Raw genomic sequence first — 21,601 nt, 5'->3', positions numbered from 1 at the left:
TTCTGGGGACAACGTAATATACAATGTCAGCGAATATCTCCATTGGGACATGCCTAGGGAATCCCTGCAAAAGCCCCCTGAGCTCTTTGTAGGGAATAAGGCCCTTGTTGGGTTGGTTGGGTGGGAGATGCTTCTTGCCATGAACTGGAGACTATTACTTCCTGATAGCCCTACCATTGGTCCCCTGAAGATGTGATGAGCATGCACTACTGCTTCCTTTGGGAGGAGTACTTTAGTGCCCTGTGTCCCTAAAATGTCACAAAAGCAGCCATCCTTTTGTGGACTTCCTGGGTCTGCGGCTGGAGAGTTAGGAACAAAGAAGTGTTAGGAACCTCAGCCGCCCACTCTGCTCTTTGAATCTTTCGGGTAGGAAAACTCGCCCACCCATCACCTATTATTGACTGCCCTCTCTAGTGACTAGGTTATGCTCTGTTGGTGGTTTCTGCAATGAAACTACCTAGAGACTCTCTCCCCCTCTGGTAATGAAAAGGTAGGTTTCCAGTTGCCGTTAAGATTGCTGGAGCTGGCATCCTTCCCAATTAAAAACATCAATAATTTTAAAAATTGCATTGCAATTAACCAAACATCAGGGTCAAGCACTTGGTCTTCCCTAAAGAAGTCAACAAGGAAGCTTGGGGGGTCGGCAGACCCACCCGTATGTCCCTCCTACTTTCTGCTGGGTGGTTTTGCTATGAAATGGCAAAAGACACAAGAAGGTGTTTTGTGCTCCGGTGAATGCCTCTGTGACAGGGACCCCTGCCCACTCCCACTGCATCTATTGAGTCCATCAAAGAGCTTCTGAGGGAGAAATTAAATGAATTCTTTGCATCGGTCTTCATGGTTGAGGCTATGAGGGAGATTCCCAAACTGAAGCCATTCTTTTTAGGTGATAAACCTGAGGAACTGTCCCAGACTGAGGTGTCAATAAAGGAGGTTTTGGAACAAATTGATAAATTTAATGGTAATATGTCACCAGGACCAGATGGTATCAACCCAAGAGTTGGGAAGGAACTCAAATGTGAAATTGCAGAACTACTAACTGTGGTATGTAACCTAGCATTTAAATCAGCTTCTGTACCAGATGATGGGAGGATAGATAATATGATGCCAATATTTTTAAAAAGGCTCCAGAGGCAATCCTGGCAATTACAGGCTGATAAGCCTAACTTCACTACCAGGCAAATAGGTTTAAAGTATAGTAAAGAACAGAATTATCAGACACATAGATGAATATAGTTTGTTGGGGAAGAATCAACATGGCTTTTGTAAAGGAAAATCATACCTCATCAGACTACTAGAATTATTTGAGGGGGTCCACAAGCATGTGGACAAGGGTGATTCAGTGGATATAGTGTACTTAGATTTTCAAAAAACCTTTGACAAGGTCCCTCACCAGAAGCTCTTTAGCAAAGTACGTGGTCATGGGATAAGAGGGAAGGTCCTCTCCTGGCTCAGTAACTGGTTAAAAGATAGGAAACAAAGGGTAGGGATAAATGGTCAGTTTTCAGAATGGTGAGAAGTAAATAGTGGTGTACCCCAGGGGTCTGTACTGGGACCATTGCTGTTCAACATATTCATAAATGATCTGGAAAACGGGGTAAACAGTGAGATGGCAAAATTTGCAGATGGTACAAAACTACTCAAGATAGTTAAGTCCAAAACAGATTGCAAAAAGTTACAAAGGTGTTGGGTTCCAATGCTGATGGCAGAGGACGAGGGAGGATTCCACTGCTGATGGCAGAGGATGCGGGACGGATAAAGCACAACAACCAATATGATTGCAAGCAGAATCGTTTATTCCATCTTGTTCTCCAGCTTATATACCTTTTTATCATCTTTGCATACAATGGTCACACAATTGCTGATTGGCTATTATATGATTTCACCTACTTCACACGGGAACAGCTTACATATTACTGGTAGCTTCTTAGCTCACACAACTATCTTGTTTACGACCTTGAATACTTTCTACTATCTAGTGGATGGCGGCCAAGTCCCGGGAACTCGCCGCCAGTGAGGCGCCTGAGTGAAAGTGGCCACCTTCCAGCTCCCTGTAGGCAGCCTCACTTGACCCGGTGTCCAGCACCAGGCCTGCTGTAAGTGTCCACTAGGTAGCCATCAGGTCAGGGTACGAATGATACACTCCCACATCTCCCCCCTTTCTTTTAAATAGGCGCTCAACAAAACACTCCAGACTACCTTGCAATAAGCGAATAAAACAGGGGACACAAATAAACAAAAGAAATACAATCCCCACAACAATAATGCCTATATAAAAAAAAACAAACAAGCCAAAAGGGCCAACCAAAGCTACTAAGCCACTCCCAAAAGGGATTAACATTTCGCATGATCTTATGCATATTATCAGCAAGGCGTTGCAATAAAGCATAAACAGAATATAAATAATCTAATCAATTCATACAACACATTCATTCAAAATCATCACAAACGTGTCCCTGTGCCAACAAAAAAAATCGATAGCTGCACGATTCTGCAGCCGTTAGGTCAGCATATGTATAATATACCCCAACAGCTCCCCCTTTCTTTTACACTTCCCAGCATGTGGTCAGTGTGAGACCCTGAAGACATGCTTTTTTACATATTTATACAAACAAGACAAAAAAAATTACATATACATAAATTTTTGATACTTATAGGTATATTCAAAATATTACTACTATTACCATTAACTTATACATTTCTATTTTAAAAAATATACATAACAAATAACATATGAACAAAAAATTTCTACTTTTCTATTAAAGTTGTCTGATCTCTCCCTCAGAAGGCTATATGACTACTTAAAACTAGTTGGCCCTCTCCTTACCCTGTCTCTGACCCTGGCAAAAAATCAAACACTATGGGAAAAGGAAGGGGGGTGATTTCAGCAAAAAGCAGAACACTCAAAAAACTAAAATAAAGTGACTATAATCAAGCAGACAATTATTTTCCTACAATCCCCCCTTTGAGCCATACTGTAATACCAGTGTGGCTCACTTATAAAGCTGAGCTAGCTTTTGCTTAAATTTAATAATTTCAACTTAAGTTAACATTTGCACGACAGGCACTCTGGCCTTAACAAACCAACTAAAAACAGAGCAAACAGAGGGCAAAGTACCCAAACACTAAAAACAACAACAGGTAAAAATAACAATAAAACAAATTATACACACAAACAATTACTTAAGCCAGAATAAATTTGATAGCCATAAAATTAAGGCATAAAATAAATCTGTGAAACCCCATGAAATATCATCTTGGAAAATGGTATGGAATAATGATGCGATTTGTAAAATGTCATGTGCATTAAATTAGTAGTTTTTTTAGTAATTTTGACTGAATTGTCCATATTCAAATGATTTAAATCAGATTGTCTATTAGCCTGCAGCAATTAATTACAATTGATTATTTACATATTTACAGACCAATTATTTGGGAGAAGGGCCTGTTTTTTCTTCAGAAGGCTGCAAAAAAAAATTTTTTTTTTTTTTTTTTCCTATAACACTTTTCACACTTTTAACTGTCCCTCCAAACTTTGTAGTGTTAACTTCTTAATCTTTTACTACATGGTGTTTAACACAATCAGAACCACGGGTATACCTTCTTCAAAATGCAAGGGAACTTGACTGCAAATCCAACAGTTAGACACATTGAAATCTGTTTGTAATTGATTAATTAATTATAAAGATGTGTCTGTATAGTCCAAGAAGCATTGTCTTTTATGGTTTAGTTGCTTGGGTTGTAATTGTACCTCAAAGTCATCAGGTTGTTGGTCTTCTTCCCCATGGACCTTGGGGATTTCCTCGACAGGTGTACCGTTAATCAGGAACTTGGATCAAAAGAAAGTCATCCAGATAAGGCCAATACAGAACATCCAAAAGATCACTAGCCATACCCATTTAGGGAACCAGTGATCTGGGGAGTTTTTAAGTCTTTTCCTTTTGAGGTGGTAGGGATGACGTTGTGGTATATCCTCTTCGCTCTGGAGTGGTTTCAAATCCTCTTCGCTCTGGAGTGGTTTGAAATCCTCTTCGCTCTAGAGTGGCAAATCCTTTTCTTGAGCAGGGGAGAGGTTACAAGCACTTGCACCCTGTTCCACTGACCTTGTCATTACAGGTGCAGAAGTTCTTTTACAGTGTTAGGCATGTATTCAGGACTGGTAACTTTGGCACTTTACAACAGTGTTAGTGGTGAGAAATACCTGGAGTGGGCCTTTCCAACGCAGTTTCAGGGCTGTCTTTTTTGGTGGACTTTTACGTGAATTCAATCACTGGGCTGTAGATCATGACATGCTTTTTGAGGGTCTTGGGGAAGGGCTTCTTGGACCTGTGAACGAAAAGCCTTAACACACTTCATTAGTGCTTGACAATAAGTCAAATCAGTTTCATCAGCTAAATTAATATCCATTAGGTGAGTTGATACTGGTAAAGAGCTAGAAAGCCTCACGGGTCAGCCCATTAGGACCTTGTGTGGTAATAGTTCAGTCTTTCTGTTCCATGATGATTTTATACTTATAAAGGCTAAAGGCAGGGCATCTGGCCATTTGAGGCTGGTTTCATGGCAAATTTTGGCTAGTTTATTCTTTCAGAACACCATTCTGTCTTTTCACTGCCCCTGCAAACTGAGGGTAATGTGGGCAATAAAAGTTCTGTTGGATATCAAGAGCCTTGCAAACTTCTTTTATAACTTGACCTGTTACTGTTGGTAGACAGAGGGATCCCAAAGCAAGGGATAAATTCCTTCACAAGCCTTTTGCTGACTATAATAGTGTCAGCCTTTGCACATGGGTAAACTTTTACCCATTCAAAAATAAACATACAATTACTAATACATATTAAACTGGACCAATATAAACACAAAACAACATAAATATGGCCTAAAATACAAAAAGGACTGCAGCCTTAACAGCAGAGTCTGTTAAAACATACCAATAAACTAAGCATTTAACAACAACAATAATAAAAAATAACTATACAACATTTATAAAGCAGCAACATAAAATCCATTTAATATGGAAGCCTCCCAAAGTGGGGAAGCCTCTTTGTTTTCAGAGTTAACCATAATTATGGACAACACCAAAGGCATAATGGGAATCATTAACAAATTTACCTTCGGTCAGGATACAAACTGTAGTTACAGGAAAAAAATTAGCTTCTTGATCAGGGTTCACAGAAGGGAAAGGGTTACTTTTAATTACCTCATGTTAAGAACAAACAGCATAATCAGCCACAAGAATACCTTTAAAATTTCTTTGACAGGAGCCAATAACATAGAAAATCAATTTTGGGTTCTACAAAGGGTGGATAACAATGAGGCAGGATCAAAAACTGGACATCGGGTGAGTATAATATGACCTGCAAACAACAAAAGAATTTTATATTTTGTTAAACAAATATGAGGTACAAAAATAATAAGTGGAGAACCAAAAATCAAAGTTTCCGAGGTTTTACCCAAGGCAGCTACAGCTGCAATGGCACGGAGACAAGGTGGAAGCCCTGCAGCTACAGGGTCCATGGCATTACTGTAACAGGCAATGATCTTATACTTATCCCCACACAATCTTACACAAAGCAATAAATATTTTCCAGGTTTTCTAACAGGAAAAATTGGGGTGTTTTAGAGGATTCAAATAGGCACAATAATTCCTTGTTTAAGGAGAGATGTAATTACAGGACATATTCCTTTTGTATGCTGGATATTTCAAAATCCTGTCCCTATTCAAGAAATACAGCCAAAATAGAATTTTCATTTTCACAAGGAAAATAACAAATTAATCCCATCTGGTAAACAATAAATAGTACAATCAAATTTTACAATATAAATATCTACCTACCAGGTTAACTGAAAAATAAAAACTTAAAAGAAAAGCATGCTAATTAGAAATAGATCTCAAAGAAACAGATAGTGGTTTAGACACTAGATGCGGCATTAATTGGTTTACATTCTTCCTTGATAAGGGAATAGAGAAAACTCCTAAACTTTTAAGGTGGATCTGCTGACTTCAGTGTCTAGAAAGTGTTTATAAAACATTTTACTGGTTTTCCATCAATAAAACAAAACACATAAAAACCTGATTAATCTATTAACAAAAAGGGTGCATTAATAAAGTTACCATTTCCCAGGCTGTCCTAATATAAAGGTTGAGTCTGGTCTCGGGGAGGAGGTGGTGGTGGCCCAAATGTCCACTCCGACTGGCCAGATCGTCTTGGACATTCTGCTTTCCAGTGTCCCAACTGTCCACAATAGTGGCAGGAGGAATCTCCTGGGGCCAAAAAGGTACCACGTCCTACTCCCCAACCCCGGCCCCAACCTCTCTATATACTCTTTATCTAAATTTTCACTTTTTCCTTTTTGGAGTCCTTTAGACTCCTTACCCGGGACTTATGCAGTCTTTCTTTAGAGTTTTCACCCTGTTTGCATTTTATCTTTGGCCCCCCTTTCTCCTTTTGGCCATAAACCATGTTGTTCGAACCAAAATGCTTAAGGGCCCGATCCTTATTTTTTACAATTTCCCATTATGTTTACCCACTCCCTCCCCCTCTCTCAAAGGTTTTTAGAAACAAGAGAAGAGAAACGGAGAGAGAAATAAGGAGAGAGAAACAGAGAAGAAAAAGAAAGGAAAAAAAAAAATCTCCTCTCTCTCTCTTGAAACACTTAAGGTAGCACCTAATTACAAACAGTTTTTAAGATCCTTTTCACACACTTATTATACCACATAAGAGAAGTCTGACTGCCACTCAGTACTTCTGTACTTCTTCAGAGAAACCTGCCACTTAGTATTTCTTTCATTTCCCATGGTAGAGGTCTCTTTAGGAGTCTTATTTTCCTATGTGCCAGTATTTATCACACGCTTTGGCCGTCACCGACCAATCTCCTCGCGAAGGTATGGAACTGCAGTCCAGGTCTCCACACTCACTTCGTTCCCTACTGGCAATACATGAGGCGTCTCATTTCCCACTTGAAATATTTCTCTCACTGCCGCTTGTACCCCCGCTTCAGCCGCAAGGTTCTTCACCATCCTCCTTGCCTTATTCCAGGTCTGACTTAAGGCAAAGGCTTCCTTGTTGCCATGGGCTACCGACTCCCATAGGTCGGAGCCCAAGTATTCCCAGACAGTCTTATCAAATACAGTACTTGATTTTACAAAAAATCCCCTTCTTAGTTCTCACTTCAATAAGCAAGATAATTTATCCGGGGACACCTTTTCCCCTTGGCGCTCCGCGATACATATAAAACATTCAAGCACCGTTTTTTCTTCAGCTGATGCAGCGTTTCCCATACTTAATTAATTAGCCGCTCACCTTTGAGCTCAAACACGTCCCTCTCGGACGACCACGCCTCTGGACGACCACGTCTCTCTCGGACGACCACGTCTCTGGGCGACCACGCCTGCCTCTCTGGGCGACCACGCCTGCCTCTCTGGGCGACCAGGAGCTGCCTTCACCGCAGTATCTCCTGTGAGCTCATACACGTCCCTCTTGGACGACCAGGAGCTGCGTCCAGCGCAGTACCTCCTGCAGCGGCTATAACTCCCGCGTTTCTTCTCCCTGCCCGACGCACAATCCAATCCACTTGAATTGCAATCACGTCGGGGTCACCATTTGTTGGGTTCCAATGCTGATGGCAGAGGACGAGGGAGGATTCCACTGCTGATGGCAGAGGATGCGGGACGGATAAAGCACAACAACCAATATGATTGCAAGCAGAATCGTTTATTCCATCTTGTTCTCCAGCTTATATACCTTTTTATCATCTTTGCATACAATGGTCACACAATTGCTGATTGGCTATTATATGATTTCACCTACTTCACACGGGAACAGCTTACATATTACTGGTAGCTTCTTAGCTCACACAACTATCTTGTTTACGACCTTGAATACTTTCTACTATCTAGTGGATGGCGGCCAAGTCCCGGGAACTCGCCACCAGTGAGGCGCCTGAGTGAAAGTGGCCACCTTCCAGCTCCCTGTAGGCAGCCTCACTTGACCCGGTGTCCAGCACCAGGCCTGCTGTAAGTGTCCACTAGGTAGCCATCAGGTCAGGGTACGAATGATACACTCCCACACAAAGGGATCTCACAAAACTGGAGTAAAGTAATGCAAAATAATGCACATTGGAAAACATAATCCCAACTATACATGTAAAATGATGGGGTCTAAATTAGCTGTTACCACTAAAGAAAAAGATCTTGGAGTCATTGTGGATAGTTCTCTAAAACATCTGCTCAATATGCAGCAGCAGTCAAAAAAGCTAACGAAATGTAGGGACTCTTTTAGGAAAGGAATAGATGATAATAAGACAAAAAAAATATCATATTGCATCTGTATAAATGCATGGCAAGCCCACATCTTGAATACTGCGTGCAGATCTGGTCGGCCCCATCTCAAGAAAGATGTACTGAAATTGGAAAAGGTACAAAAAAGGGCAACTGAAATGATTAGGGGTATGGAACAGCTTCCATATGAGGAGAGATTAATAAGACTGGAACTTTTCCGCTTGGAAGAGAGACGACTAAGGAGGGATATGATAGAGGTCTATAGAATCATGACTGGTGAGGAGAAAGTAAATAAGGAAGTGATATTTACTCCTCATAACACAAAAACTATGGGTCATCAAACAAAATTAATAGGCAGCAGGTTTAAAACAAACAAAAGGAAGTATTTCATCAAAACACACAGTCAACCTGTGGAACTCCTTGCCAGAGGATGTTGTGAAGGCCAAGACTATAATGGGGTTAAAAAAGGAACTAGATAAGTTCATGGAGGATAGGTCCATCAATGGCTATTAGCCAGGACAGGCAAAGATTGCTGTTTGCCAGAGGCTGGGAATGGCTGACGGGATGGATCACTTGATGATTACCTTTTCTGTTCATTCTCTCTGAAGCACATCACCTTGCAACCCCCTTTCAGTAGCTCCTGAACCAAACCACTTCAAAGACCACCAGAGTTAAGCATTGGTTTTGAGGCTGATGGGACATTTGTGTGTGTGTGTGGATTTTAGATGGGGGCCTTATAATGAAAACTCAGTTGCAACTTAAATGCTGGGAGGTTGTTGTTCCCCTCTGCTGCTGAGTGACTCAGCTGAGAACAAAGGGGGGGAAGGGCAGGAAGAGACAATTACAGTCCCCCGGAACACTTGGCTATTGACTCATGGCTTTACCCATGCAGAGGCGGTCCTGTCAGCAGGGGGCCCGCCCTGCACAGAAGGCAGGGAATGAGAGAGAGGCTTGTCACCAACCGTGCTGTTTCTGTGAAGGGTTTTTATTTAGAGTTGGGCTCAGGGTACAAATTGTGTTAAAGTCACAGGCGCAGGTGAAAGGAGAAGTCAGTTTCCGAGGCCAGAAGGGAGCCCTGGGATCACGTAATCTGCCCTCCGTAGAATTTCTCCACAATAATTCCTAGAGAAGAGGTTTTAGAAGAACATCCAATCTTGATTGGAGAATGCAATGGAGAATCCCCCACGACCTTTGGTAAATTGTCCACGTGATTAATAACTCTGTCAAAAATGTACCCCTGATTTCCAATCTGAAGCTGGCTAGCTTCATCTTCCAGCCACTGGCCCATGTTCTCTTTCTGGTAGCGGGATGCAGCTAACAGCTTCCATGGAGATAGTGCTGCCAGAACTGCCAGGCCACAGCCGCTTTCAGAGGCAGCAACCTAGAGAGGCCTTCCGGTTTGTCATCCACCTCGCCCAGAGACTGGAGTACCGACAGGACATTTTGGAGGGGAGGGAATAGACTGTCAGTCACTGGGCTCTATTTTCACTGGTGCTAATTCTTGTCCCTGCTGAGCAGTGTGAGGGTGCATCTAGTCCTCTGGTCCCTTCCTATGCCAGTGCTGCTCCTGGGCTGCTAGTCAGGAGGCCTCATGCTTGGCTGAGGAGATGAGGCAAGTCCCGACAGAGCCAGGAGAAGACGCCACTAGGAGATGCTTTTGGAAACTCTGCTTTGCTCCGCCCTTCCCCCCCAACTCCAGTTTGGTGAAAGGGGATTGACTTAAGGGGTGGCTCATAGATCATAATGGATTGCCCTCCACCTGGGAGGCATTTCACCTGTGGCTGGATACAAAGTAGACATGGCAGGAGCTGAGCAGGGCTAGGACTAAAATACAACTGGTGAGCCAGATCTATGGTTGGTGTTAGTCAACATCACTCCACTGACTTTAGCTGATCTGTGCTGATTTATAGCCCTGGAGGATCCAAGCTATTATGTCTGCCTATGCACATGGACCCAGGTTTAAAAACAGCTGTGTTCCTTCCTGAAAGCTGCAGCTCAGCTGAATAAGTGGTCTAGCAGACTTTATATATGATATTTTCATCCCTGACTGCCTTCCATCAAGCAACTGCACATCCATCCAGGGTGACAGGGCAAGCACTGTTGGTGCAAACACACATGCTCATATGCAGTTACACCCATGGGCCTGCGCGTGAGGAATGCCCATCAGCCCCCAGCATGCAAGCAAAACCTGTTAGCGTGAACGGTCATGAACAAAGGGGAAGAACATGCTTTGCACTGAATCACACATCACTCTTTTCAAACATATTTCAAAATACATTTTTCCACCACTCGTTCCCCTCTGCTTAGACCCTGGCGGGGCTTTCTAAAGAACTACTAGCTTTTGAGGAAAGGTGAGGGAGAACGCGAGTGACTCATTAGACACATGGGAGGTAACAGTGCTATTCACTGGCCCTGCAGCACTGTGGATTTAACTGTGACAAAGACACAATACAGGGTAGCTTTTTTTCTTTAAATGGGAATTGGGTGATGGTTTTTGGATGGTGAAGGGAACCACCAGAGACTGCAGTGGAGACCTACTCAGTATCTCTGCTCAGTATTCTAATGTAAGGTAATTGTAGGGTGTGGTTTCATACACATGCTTGAGTTAACTTTAACCTAGCTAGCTTGGGTCCTGAAGCATGGGCTGGCCCTGCAAGTCATCACCTGGGGTTCTAGGTGGGCTTATTCGCCTCTCCTCCTCCTGCCACCTCAGTAAATGAGATTTCATTTGCATTGTGTCTCTGCGAGAACACAATCTTACCATTTCTCCAGACCTCCGTAGGTGCCACCAGAAAAAACAGGACTGATGAGATAAGAATTTCCAGTAAGCAGAGCCCAGGATTCATGCCCTTCAGAAATCTCTATAAAATCCCATGCAAAGTCACTGCCTTAAAATATAAGTAACGGTTACTAACAACAAGTGAAGCCACTGGACAGGTCTTTCTACAATAAAACCAGAGACCCAAATCCAGGGTCAGGAGGCCTTTTTGTCGTCCTCCTTCCACTCCCCCCCAACACACACACTTTCTTTCTCTCTCCCCGTCCCTATCCCAAAGAGCGGACAAGCTTAGCACACACGGGTAGATCAGAGCATTATGATGACCAAAGTCTCAGTGTAGTTATCTACATCTCTCACTGTGATGGTGATGTGGTCTCTTCCCAGCATTAACCGCACTGAATATTCTCTGTGCATCCTCGCACTAGGGAGCATTCAATATCTACTTGTGAGCTACCAGCTCCCAGTCCTTCCCCTGCTGCATGCAGTGCCATAGCAGCCATTCCCCAGTACTTTTCAATCAGTGCCGCACTGCTCACAGTCAGCGGTGATGGAGTGGGGCCAGAGGAATTCCCATGATTAGTTTTGGTTGCCTCAGGATTAAAATCAAAGCTGCTGTGGCTTGCAGAGCAGATGGGCTGCTCCCTGCCTCCCTCCTTTGCGATGCAGTAGTGCAGCCCTGGCAGCTGCTGGTTGCTCTAGGTGTGGAAGTAGAGGGCAGCTGTGGCATTTGGTAGATTACTCTTGTGACATTTCATACGTTAGGCTTCCCTCACAGCAATTACACTACCAAGGATGAAACAGCTTTCCCAGTGCCGTTCAAAGAATCCCTGCTGCACTACATGTGGTGCAGACACCCCGATGTTCTTTATACTGTTGAATCCCACAAGCGGCCACATGCTAGTCTCACTCCATTGCCCAGCAGACAAGCATTCATGTCACCAATCCCTGCTTGCAATCAGTACCATTTGGTTCCCTTGTTGGTGTTGGCATCTGGCAAGTCTCTGGCAGCCGTGAAGTAGCACCTCCTTACAGCCATGCTGTCTCCCCTTCTCCCTTCAGCTGCGAGGACCAGAGCTCTGGAGCTGATGAATGGGAGAGGATGAAGGTGGCCTGAGCTTTTGTAAATGAAGGATGGAGTTGGTTGCAAGGTGATCTCTCTCAGAACATAGTTCACTTTATGGAAGAGTGGAGAGAGGTGGGTAGGTGCCTTTGCTCACTCATGACTGATACTTCTGTTGTCTAATCTCCTTGATATGTTCTATTGCTGGCAGCATGTTTGTTCAGAAGAGGCATTGCTAACACTCCTCCCTGAAGAGCCCTGGTGTGGTAAAGAGGTGAAAACCCAGCCATTCCATTAGTTAGTTACATTTAGTCTGATGGGGAAATAGAGGGCTCAGCTGAATGACAGGAAGGGCACTGTGCCTGATATTTCTCCTGGCCAGTTTCCAACGAACACTATCTCATTGACTTTGGTAGCACAAAAGTTTGATGGACTGGCAGCTTTAGAAGTATTGAAGGAGCCAATTGTCTAGGTCTAAGAGAGTGGGGAAGCATTAGAGGGGACTGGAGATGTCTTGATTTTTTAAAATGTCTTGCCCAGTGGCTGTGGGTTAGGTTAAATTGTACTGCCATGCTCAGCTTTATTTTGGAGTTATGTCACTGGTGCCCCAAATTTCTATAAAACTAATTAAATAAGAAGCTATTAGAAAGATAGTAGCCTGGGGAGTGGGTGGATGAACAGTGAGTGCAGAGACCCAAGACCTGCCCAGCTCCTAGCCTATTAGGAAATGATCACTGGGAGGGAAGATAATCGCTAAGGCAACAGAGGCCTTGGTGCTAGTGTGACAGCAGTGACAGCCGATCCAAACACTGCGTTTGCATCGCAGCATGAGGAGCACTTGAAGGAAGCAGAGGCAGGGTGGTAATTAGATGGTTTGCAGCAAAGGAAACAAAACAGGCATTTTAATTATTATGTTTCTGCAGATTGCTGAGGAGTGGACAGCCAGTCACTGTAATAGAATACTAATCTGCATTATATTTCTCAGCCACTAGGTGAACCACTGGGTGTAAAATACCTTATTTAAACTAACCTCAGCCACACTGGCAAAGTATTAAAGGTCTTATGATGAACACATCTGGTGTGGATAAGCAAGTCCTGGGCCCAGACCAGATCTGGTACAGGGACATAATGTCAAAGCACTATTTTCTGTTCTTATTTCTCTCAACCAACTGCAAATCCCAGACTCACACATTCAAAACTAAGCCCAGCTCAGGACTATGGATCCTGTATCTACAGGCCAAAGCATTAAGCCAAAATGCCCTGGCTTGATTACTATGCCTGGGGAACCCCTTCTTCAGGGGTGTGGCAATCTGCAATGGTCACAAGTGAAGATTCAGCATTTTCCAGCAGACACCATCATTTCCCCCTGTATTTAGTACAGGAAATAGCCGTAGTAACTGCAGGATATCTTGGATACCACTATGCGCTAATTGCTAGCAAATGCTGACTTGCTCCTGGTGATTGCTAGACTTGGGTCAATAGGGAAAAAAATATTCCCATTCATTTTGGTGACTTCAAATGACCAATTATGAGCTTAACCCATTATTGTTATTGGGCAATAAGATAAGTCACTTGACTCAGTGCTGAGCCAATAAGAAAATATATCCATATAGCTACAAAATAAAACCATCTAGAGCCCCAGCTCTTGGAGTCCTATGATAGATCAGAGTTTCTACTTTCATATCTAGGCTTCCAGCCCTCAGTGCTGCAGAAGAAAACCTTGAAACCATGAATCAAGCATATATAATGCAACAGCATCTGCCTAAGTCTGCAACAAGCCTGAAACAATAGCAGTGGGAGGTGTGAACTGCCTTATGTGCCGCAACTCTGAAACCTGCTGCTCTGGAATGCCCCAGCCAACATGCCCTTTCACAGGATGCTCTGTGTGGGGTTCTCCTCATTATTGCTATCCAATCATGTCTCTGCTAGAGTAATGTCAATAGGGCCCCCATGCAGTCAATAAACATGAGTCAGGCACCAGAGTCAGGCTGGCCAGGATACCAGGCAGTCAGAGGCAGGAGACAAAAAAAGCCAGGAGTCAGATACCAGGAGTCACATTGGGTCAGGATGCCAGGGAATCAAGGAGCAGAAAGCATGCGGCAGACACACACCAGAGCAGGGTGGAGCCCAGTTCTTCAGATAGCTTCCTTTCCTGCTGCTGGCTTAAGTAGGGCCAGTGGGCCAATCAGCTGCTCTAGGGCTCTCCCAATCAGACCTCCAGCTGGAGCCCAAGAGGAGTATAGGCGGGTCTCCCTGCAACCCAGAAGATGGACTGCATGGGCAGCCCCACGCTCTCCTTCCTAGAGTGTGCCTGGTACCTAACTCCAGCCTTGAGCATCAGGCAAGCCCACAGCTTGAAGATGCTTCCCAGACAGAGATTACAGAGAGCTGTGTGAGCGGCAACAAAAATTCAGGCGGAGAAATAATTGTTCATAACTAATTGATTATAAACTACCTTCTACTGGAAAAGCATGTTCCAAGTTTGAAAGAGCTTGTGCTGCAAAATAAATAAATAAATAAAAAACAACAAACAACAAACAAACAAAAAACCCCTGTACAAGGATCCTAAGGCAAAATCAAAGGCATAGCACTTTTCAAATATTAATCACTTGCAAATCTCCACCGTAAGCATTTAAATGATGGGGAATTCATGTTATATGCTGCCATTTAGATTTTTCAGCAGTATCAGCATCGACACTAGAACAGAGGACAGCTCCATTGCTTATATTGGCTTGCAAAGAGGCTGAGCCTGTCACAGCAAGCAGAAAGAAAAGGTTTTGTGGCTCAGATAATGAGCGAGCAGAATGCAAAGTCAAAATGCTGCTGAAAGCTTAGCTCTGGAGTGTCTAACAGAAAGGAAAGGAAGGGTAATGTTCACCATTCAGAAAGGACACCTGGTGAGCCATACATAGGCCCCCATCCTTGGATGTTAGCCAATGAGGCGCTTGCCTTCATGAATTTGTCTGGGTCCTACAGATTCTGAATGGTGGCATCAATATTCTGCTGTAGATCTGGGCAATTTAAAATACGTGACTATTTCTGTGGGAAAAGAAAGGTTGGGAGTCGAGTTCTAGGGGGAAAAAACCAAACCAAACCAAAACTTATTCCATTCCTGGCACCTCAGTAATCAGAAAAGTGATCTGAAGGCAGTTCAGAAATCCGTTCCTTGTACTTGTACTGTGAACAGCAAGACATAATCAGCTCAACCTAACCTTTCTGCACAAACTTGACTATCTCTCCCTGCAGGGCCACTCTGTCTCTGCTCTTACCCTCCTTCTGAGAGTCACTCCACCCCACTTTATGCTTGTAACTGGACATACCTGATGTAGTCTCAGTGTGACTCAGCAAAAATAAATCCTGACAATAGAGGCAGAGGTAAATGCCTAATACTGGAATGACATAACAGACCAGCCCCACTCCATCCCTCCACCTCACAAATGGCAGTTTGGAACATGAATTTCTCATTGTTTAAATGCTTACTGTGGAGATTTGCAAATGATTTGAAAACTGCCATGCCTTTGATTTTGCCTTAGGATCCTTGTACAAATGACCCTAGAATCTGTCACCGATTAGAGGACTGGAGAGACAGGTTTTTGGGGAAAGATGAAGAGAAGAAAACAAATAGTCTGGCTAAAAAGTGGCTATGGGAAGACATGAGAAATGAGTCTAGCTAACAGCAAGCACAAAAGGAATTGTTTCTTGGAGCATGTGGGGTATAACTAAGAGTGCTGGGATCAAATAAAAACGATAGTTGAGTTAAATTTAGGTCAAAATGTAGTAAGTGCAAAATTTTACACAATACAAGACCAACAGAAATGTTTCCTTCTAAAAAAAAAAAATCTAGTGGAAACAGTTTCCTTTTACTCCCACCTCCTTTTTCTTAAAACAAAAGCTTCTCTCTCTGGTATTAGCAACTCACTTTATCATTGTTAATGGCTCAGAAAGTGAACATGACTAAAATAGACTATGCAAGTAAAGAAAAATGTCAAAAAGCAAAAACAAACAGCATAAGGATAAGTACAGTAGATCAAGATTTATTTCAGTTTTGAACACCTCAAACATCATTACTAAGATTACTGGTAATCCTGGTAAGAACATTTGGACATTAAGAAGAAGATGTTTAACCTGAATTGCTCCTTTTAAACAGGATTTCATCCTAGTTTAATTGACTAGAGGCAGTGTGGTTCTGCACACTAGCACCCACGACTGACTCCTATTGAAATCCATGGGAGTTAGACACTTCAATTCCTTTAAACATATGGGCCCTGGTGACTCCCATGTTCCAACCCAAGCTCAGCAATGGACTCCAGATGTGATGTCTGGCAAGCTCACTCCAAACCATCTCAAGTTTGCCATCTCTAAAATCAAGACAGTAATTATCTGCCTCAGGGAGGCTAAGAGAAGCAATTAGCTAATGGAACTGCTTTGAAGTGATAAAGGGGGCTTTTTGGTTCAGAATTAGAGTAGCAGAGGTTGCTGCAGGCCAGATTTGAGGGGTATCTGAATTGCTGGAAGTGGGAAAACAACAAAGCAGTTTGGAAGACCTGCAATAGAAAAGGCATCTGAAGTCTCTCATCAGTTGTGCAAAGCAGGAAGATATACCGGACATACAAATTTAGTTCTATGCACTGTCATTTTTTCCATTCTCTCTTCTTTTATCTGCTCAGATTTTAAGAGGGTGACACTTGGAGCAGAGGAGCAATGCTTTTGTTAGGAGCTACTATGCTGGCAAACCTGGGTCCACTTGTAGCTCACTGCAGAATCGTGGGAGTGAGCGTGCACAAAAAGGAGTGATGGGACAAAAAGGTCACAGAGGGTTGACAAAGCCCCTTCAATAGGCACAGAGATGGTACAGCCACCATACACATACAGCATAATAGCTTAATTTTACATTCTGATATTTGGATGTCAGAAACCAAGTCCAAGCTGCCAATGAGCAGCCAGGGCTGGTCACTAAACCAGGGACAAAGTGCAGAAGGGTAGGAACGTAAGGGGCCCCATGTGTGCCCAGGTCTCAAGGTTTCCTTCACAGCTGCCATGTTTTGTGCTGCTCCCCGTGACATTTTATGCAAGACTTTTAATGATTTAATGCAATACTTTGCATATTTGCTCCTAATTTGCATACAACCATAAATTCAGGCATACGATCAACACATCTGGTTCTTCAGGATGAGGCAGGGCCGAGCCTCTGCCTGACTCCCTTGGCAGGGAATTAAGCCCTTCCCCATCCGACCCAGCATGGGACAATACAGTGACGCTATCTGGCTGTGGAACACTTTTCCAAAGGCCCGATGCCCGTCAGCTCATGCTGCACAACCTCCCTCTTTGAGAAAACCTTCCGACCCTAACCAGAGTGATATTTACAACCCCCAACATCACGTAACCTGGGCTGGGAGCAGAGCCAGGGACTCCATAGAGTCCACAAGGGACCTTGCTCAGCCATGTTAGGTCTCTCTAACATGAGAGCTTCTCTGACCCTCTGGTGAGGGTATTGCCTGTGTCAGGCACCTCCCATGACAAGTGGACATTGTCACAGAGACTGGCAGATAAGGCGAGTTTTTACTCACTAGCACAAGCTTTGAGGAAGGGTTTTGCCAAACCCTTGGACTCCATAGCTAGTCACAAGGCTGCTCTGGAAATCATGCATGGTTTTCCTCATGGCCACAATGGGTGGAGAGAGCCTTATTTTTTATTTATTTATTTTAAAATAAGAGTTCAGGTTCTAAAGCACAAGATGGCAATTGGCAGGAGAAGGCACCAGCTTGCTAAGCCATCACAAGTCACTCCCATCCGACCCCTGGTGGCCAGGATCCCCAGGGCCACAGCTCATTTGCACAAACATTTACATTAGTTATTAGTTTGCATTATAGGAGCACCCAAGAACTTCAACTGTGGATCAGGGCCCTCTTTGGCGCTAGACATGATACAAGCACATAACAGAAATATGAGACAAAGCTTACAGTTTATTACCAAGTTATGAGTTGCTTTGCATAACCTATTGGTTCTCAATCTTTTTGTTTTTGTGACCTCTTTCACACAGCAAGCCTCTGAGTGCAGCCCCTGCCCTTAGAAAGAAAACCCCCCCACATTTTTTATATTCAACACTATGTTAAATGCTAAATTTAAACCCTATTGCTTAAAATGAATTTACCTTTTCTCACTGCTTTTGGCCAGGCCCAGGGCTCACAGCTCTGCAGGTGGGGGGGCTCAGGGCTGACAACCCCATGCATGGCCAGGGTCAGGACTCATAGCCCCGTGCCTGGGCGGCACTCACAGCTTGCAACTCTCACATAACCATGTCATGATCCCCAGTTTGAGAATAAAGGTTTAACGCATTTAATACAATAATATAGCTGAATAAATGAAGTATACTCCTCTCAAACATCACGCACTGTGGGGCTTTTCTTCATCAATTTCAATTTATTTCTGGCATTTTCTCTCCTTTCCTTCTCTTTTCTTTCTGTTTTCTTTCTCTTCCATTGGATTTCCTCCGTCTTTTTCTGGTTTGTTTCCTTCATCTCCATTGTTTTCCTCCCACTCATAAGAGTCACACCCCCTATCAAAGAATCAAGTTCTCTTGCTGGATATCTGTGATGTTATAATCTTACTAACCGGGCAGTTTGTCCAGAGTCTAGCAGGGAAAACACAGGAGATCGTGCCTGAATTTCTCACTGCAGCAGAGCACTGGTCCAAGGGCACATCCACAGGCCAAAATGCCCGTTGTTCAAAGGCTGAGCCTTAGAGAACCTGGGCTCAGCTTCGCTTGTGCCTGGTTTACTCCAGATGATGGGGCAGAGTCCAGGAGTCACGTCCTACAGGGCTACAGTTTATACCAAGTCTGTGGGCTTAGTAGTTAGCGATAACTCTCAAGGAGTCGATCACCTGTAAAAAACCAGGAAGGTCTATAAAAACACCTAGAGGAAGGGTTGAAAAGTTTCAATAGAGGGGCCAGAAGATTTGCTTCTGAATGTGATTTTCTGTGAATAAACCAGCCCCGGCAGGAAAGCGTTAAGGCTACAACCACTGTGACGGTAAAGATAAATCAAACAGTGTGCAACGCCAATGCCCGATTGAGAAAACCCTTGCTGTGTTACTGTGAAAAAAACATTAAAGAAACTAGCCACCTTTCAGGCCTGTTCTGGAGCCCAAACTAAAGATAAATCATGGGCACTCTTCACAAGTCACTGTTGAAATCCTTTGGACCAAAGTCCCAGGTGGTGCAAATCAATGTGATACCACTGGCTTCAATGGAGCTATGCCCATTTACTTCTGCTGGGGATCTGGGCCCATTGCCTTCAAGGGAGCTATGCCAGTTTACTCCAGCTGCACATCTGGCCTCTCTTGGTATTTTCCTCTCCCTTCTCCCATTTCCATGCCCCTCTCCCTGCCATGCACCAGGGCCACGATGTCTTCCCTGCGAGGGTTAAGGGCTTGGAAATTTTTCTTTGAAGCTTGAAGGCTTAGACCATTTTATTTTAAATGGAAAAAAACCCCCAAAAATGGAAAAATCTAAGGGTCACCCCAGGATACACCTCCAACTGTGAATCAGTTCTATTCTGAGAGAGGCTATCCATCCCATTCTGGTGGACAACAACCTGGCCTCAGTTATTCACAATTTCGTCACCTCATGGCTGGACTAGAGCAATGTGATATACCTGGGCATGAAGCCTTCAGCATTTAAGAAACTTCAGCTGGTACAGAACACTGCCCTGTGTCCCCTCAGCAGCACAGGCTATCACAAGCACCTCGGACCCTGTTCTCCCCTTGCTGCACTGTTCCCATTGACTATCAAATGAAGTTCAAGGGTTTGGTTCTTATCCTCAAGGGGTGGGATATCTAAAAGATCATCTAAAGCTCAGAGATGAAGACCATGGTCAACAACTCCACTCCTCTGGCCCCATGGATCTTTCAACAGTAAGGGGAAAGCTCATCTGTGCAGGAGACAGAGCTTTCTTGGGAGCAGGTCCCACTCTGTGGAATGATCTCTCCCCAAAATAAAGGACCATCATAAATCTCACCACCTTCTGCTCCAAATTGCAAGGCACATTTCTTTGACCTGCCTTCTCCAACATGAATATATAGCAGTGGGCATTTGTGTGTATATACATATTATAAGAATTTCCAGTACAGATCTATCCCCTGCACACACTTCTCTCTCTGGAGAGATAATAAGCATGACAGATGTTAGTCAAGTCACTACTGGAAAGTGCTCAGCATAGTAGTGATGAGCGTGGTATAAAAGTCGATGGATGAAAATAGCGGTGTGGCTAACAAGTAAGGACACAATGGAGGACACTTACCTCTTGTGAGCATTGCCTATTGGCTGTGTGTGATCCTGCTCTACTTTTTTCATTCTGGCACCCCCTTTAGGTTGTTGCCCTTGATGGGCAGGTCCTCAGTGGTTCAACCCCCTATCACAGTCACAGTCAACAATGGATAAACCTCTCCTGGGGTAACAATGGCCCACCAAGGCTTATCACTGTACCTTTGTTAGTGTCTTTAGCCTTGTCTCTGAGCTCAGTGTTCAGCCCCATTGGGCTAATTTCAAGTCCATCCCTGGTGCTGTTACAGAGCACAGTCCTCAGAGCTTTCTCCCTGGAGACTGTGTATCTTCACCTGCTCTCACAGCCCCTGCTCAGTCATTTATTAAGTTCAGTCCCCTTCCAGGGTTAAAAAGTCCAACATGAGGCTGACCCTCTCCAGGGTCTTTAGCCCCATCTCTGGGCCTGTTTAATTCCCTCCCCTTTCTAAAGCTTTTACTACAGAGTCTTATCCCATTCTCAGGCCTTAGGCTACTTCCCAGCCCATAAACCCTAAGGTCAATTAGCTGCTATGATTTCCCTGGTCTCCTTCCCATTCAGGCCCCATCACTTTCTCCCATTGCCCTAGGGTTACAGTCCTTGGGTTCTCTCTACCCTACCCCTGCTTGAGCAGGGTCCCTCCCCCTACCACCTCTTTGCCTGGAGAGTTCCACCAACTTCCATTCCTTCCTCACCCCTCTGGGTCTAGCCAGGGAGTGAGTACTCTCCCTGCAGCATCTTTTATTTGAGCTTGCTAGGCTCTGATTGGTTGCCTCCCTGCAGCCTTTCTAGGCAGGCCTGGAGGACCCACATTCAATGCTCCTTTACTGGGGCAGGGTGTGGTATGACCCTGGGGCTTCCACCAGGAGTCTCAAAGGGTCTAGTATACCCTGTCACAGTAAGTACTGGAAGATGTTTCTGTTGTGGCTTGTCTTCATCTCCTTAGAATTATACAGTCTATTCCACAGAATGCAACGCTCAGTTTAAAGGGATTCCTTTGTACCCCATCAAACCCCCACTCCCTCTCGTCCTTCTTTGTATCTTGTGACCTATCCTGTTCTCTTGCAAGGGGAAGAATGGTCTTGTGCTTCAAGCATAGCACAGGGGTAAGATCTAGGCTCTATCCTTGGTTCTGCCATTGCTTCCCTGTGTGACCTTGGCTGGGTTACCTGCAGGAATGCTTC

The 21,601-nt window shown here is 44.0% G+C and overlaps 1 long non-coding RNA gene across 1 annotated transcript; it reads right to left on the bottom strand.

Moving 5' to 3' along the window:
* Positions 1 to 1,775: 1,775 nt before the first annotated feature.
* On the bottom strand, positions 1,776 to 8,062 carry LOC137144747 (uncharacterized). Its single transcript, XR_010917476.1, has 2 exons — positions 7,302 to 8,062; positions 1,776 to 5,354 (listed from the first exon to the last, which is right to left on the bottom strand). It is a non-coding gene; the product is annotated as an uncharacterized lncRNA (long non-coding RNA).
* Between the last annotated feature and the right edge of the window lie 13,539 nt (positions 8,063 to 21,601).

Source organism: Emydura macquarii, unplaced genomic scaffold (genome assembly GCF_026122565.2).
Source record: "Emydura macquarii macquarii isolate MOO-44397 ecotype Brisbane River unplaced genomic scaffold, CSIRO-AGI_Emac_v2 contig_3477, whole genome shotgun sequence".
NCBI classification, from domain to species: domain Eukaryota; kingdom Metazoa; phylum Chordata; order Testudines; family Chelidae; genus Emydura; species Emydura macquarii.
Note: the sequence above shows the minus strand (reverse complement) of the source record. Positions and strands in the feature narration are given on the sequence as shown.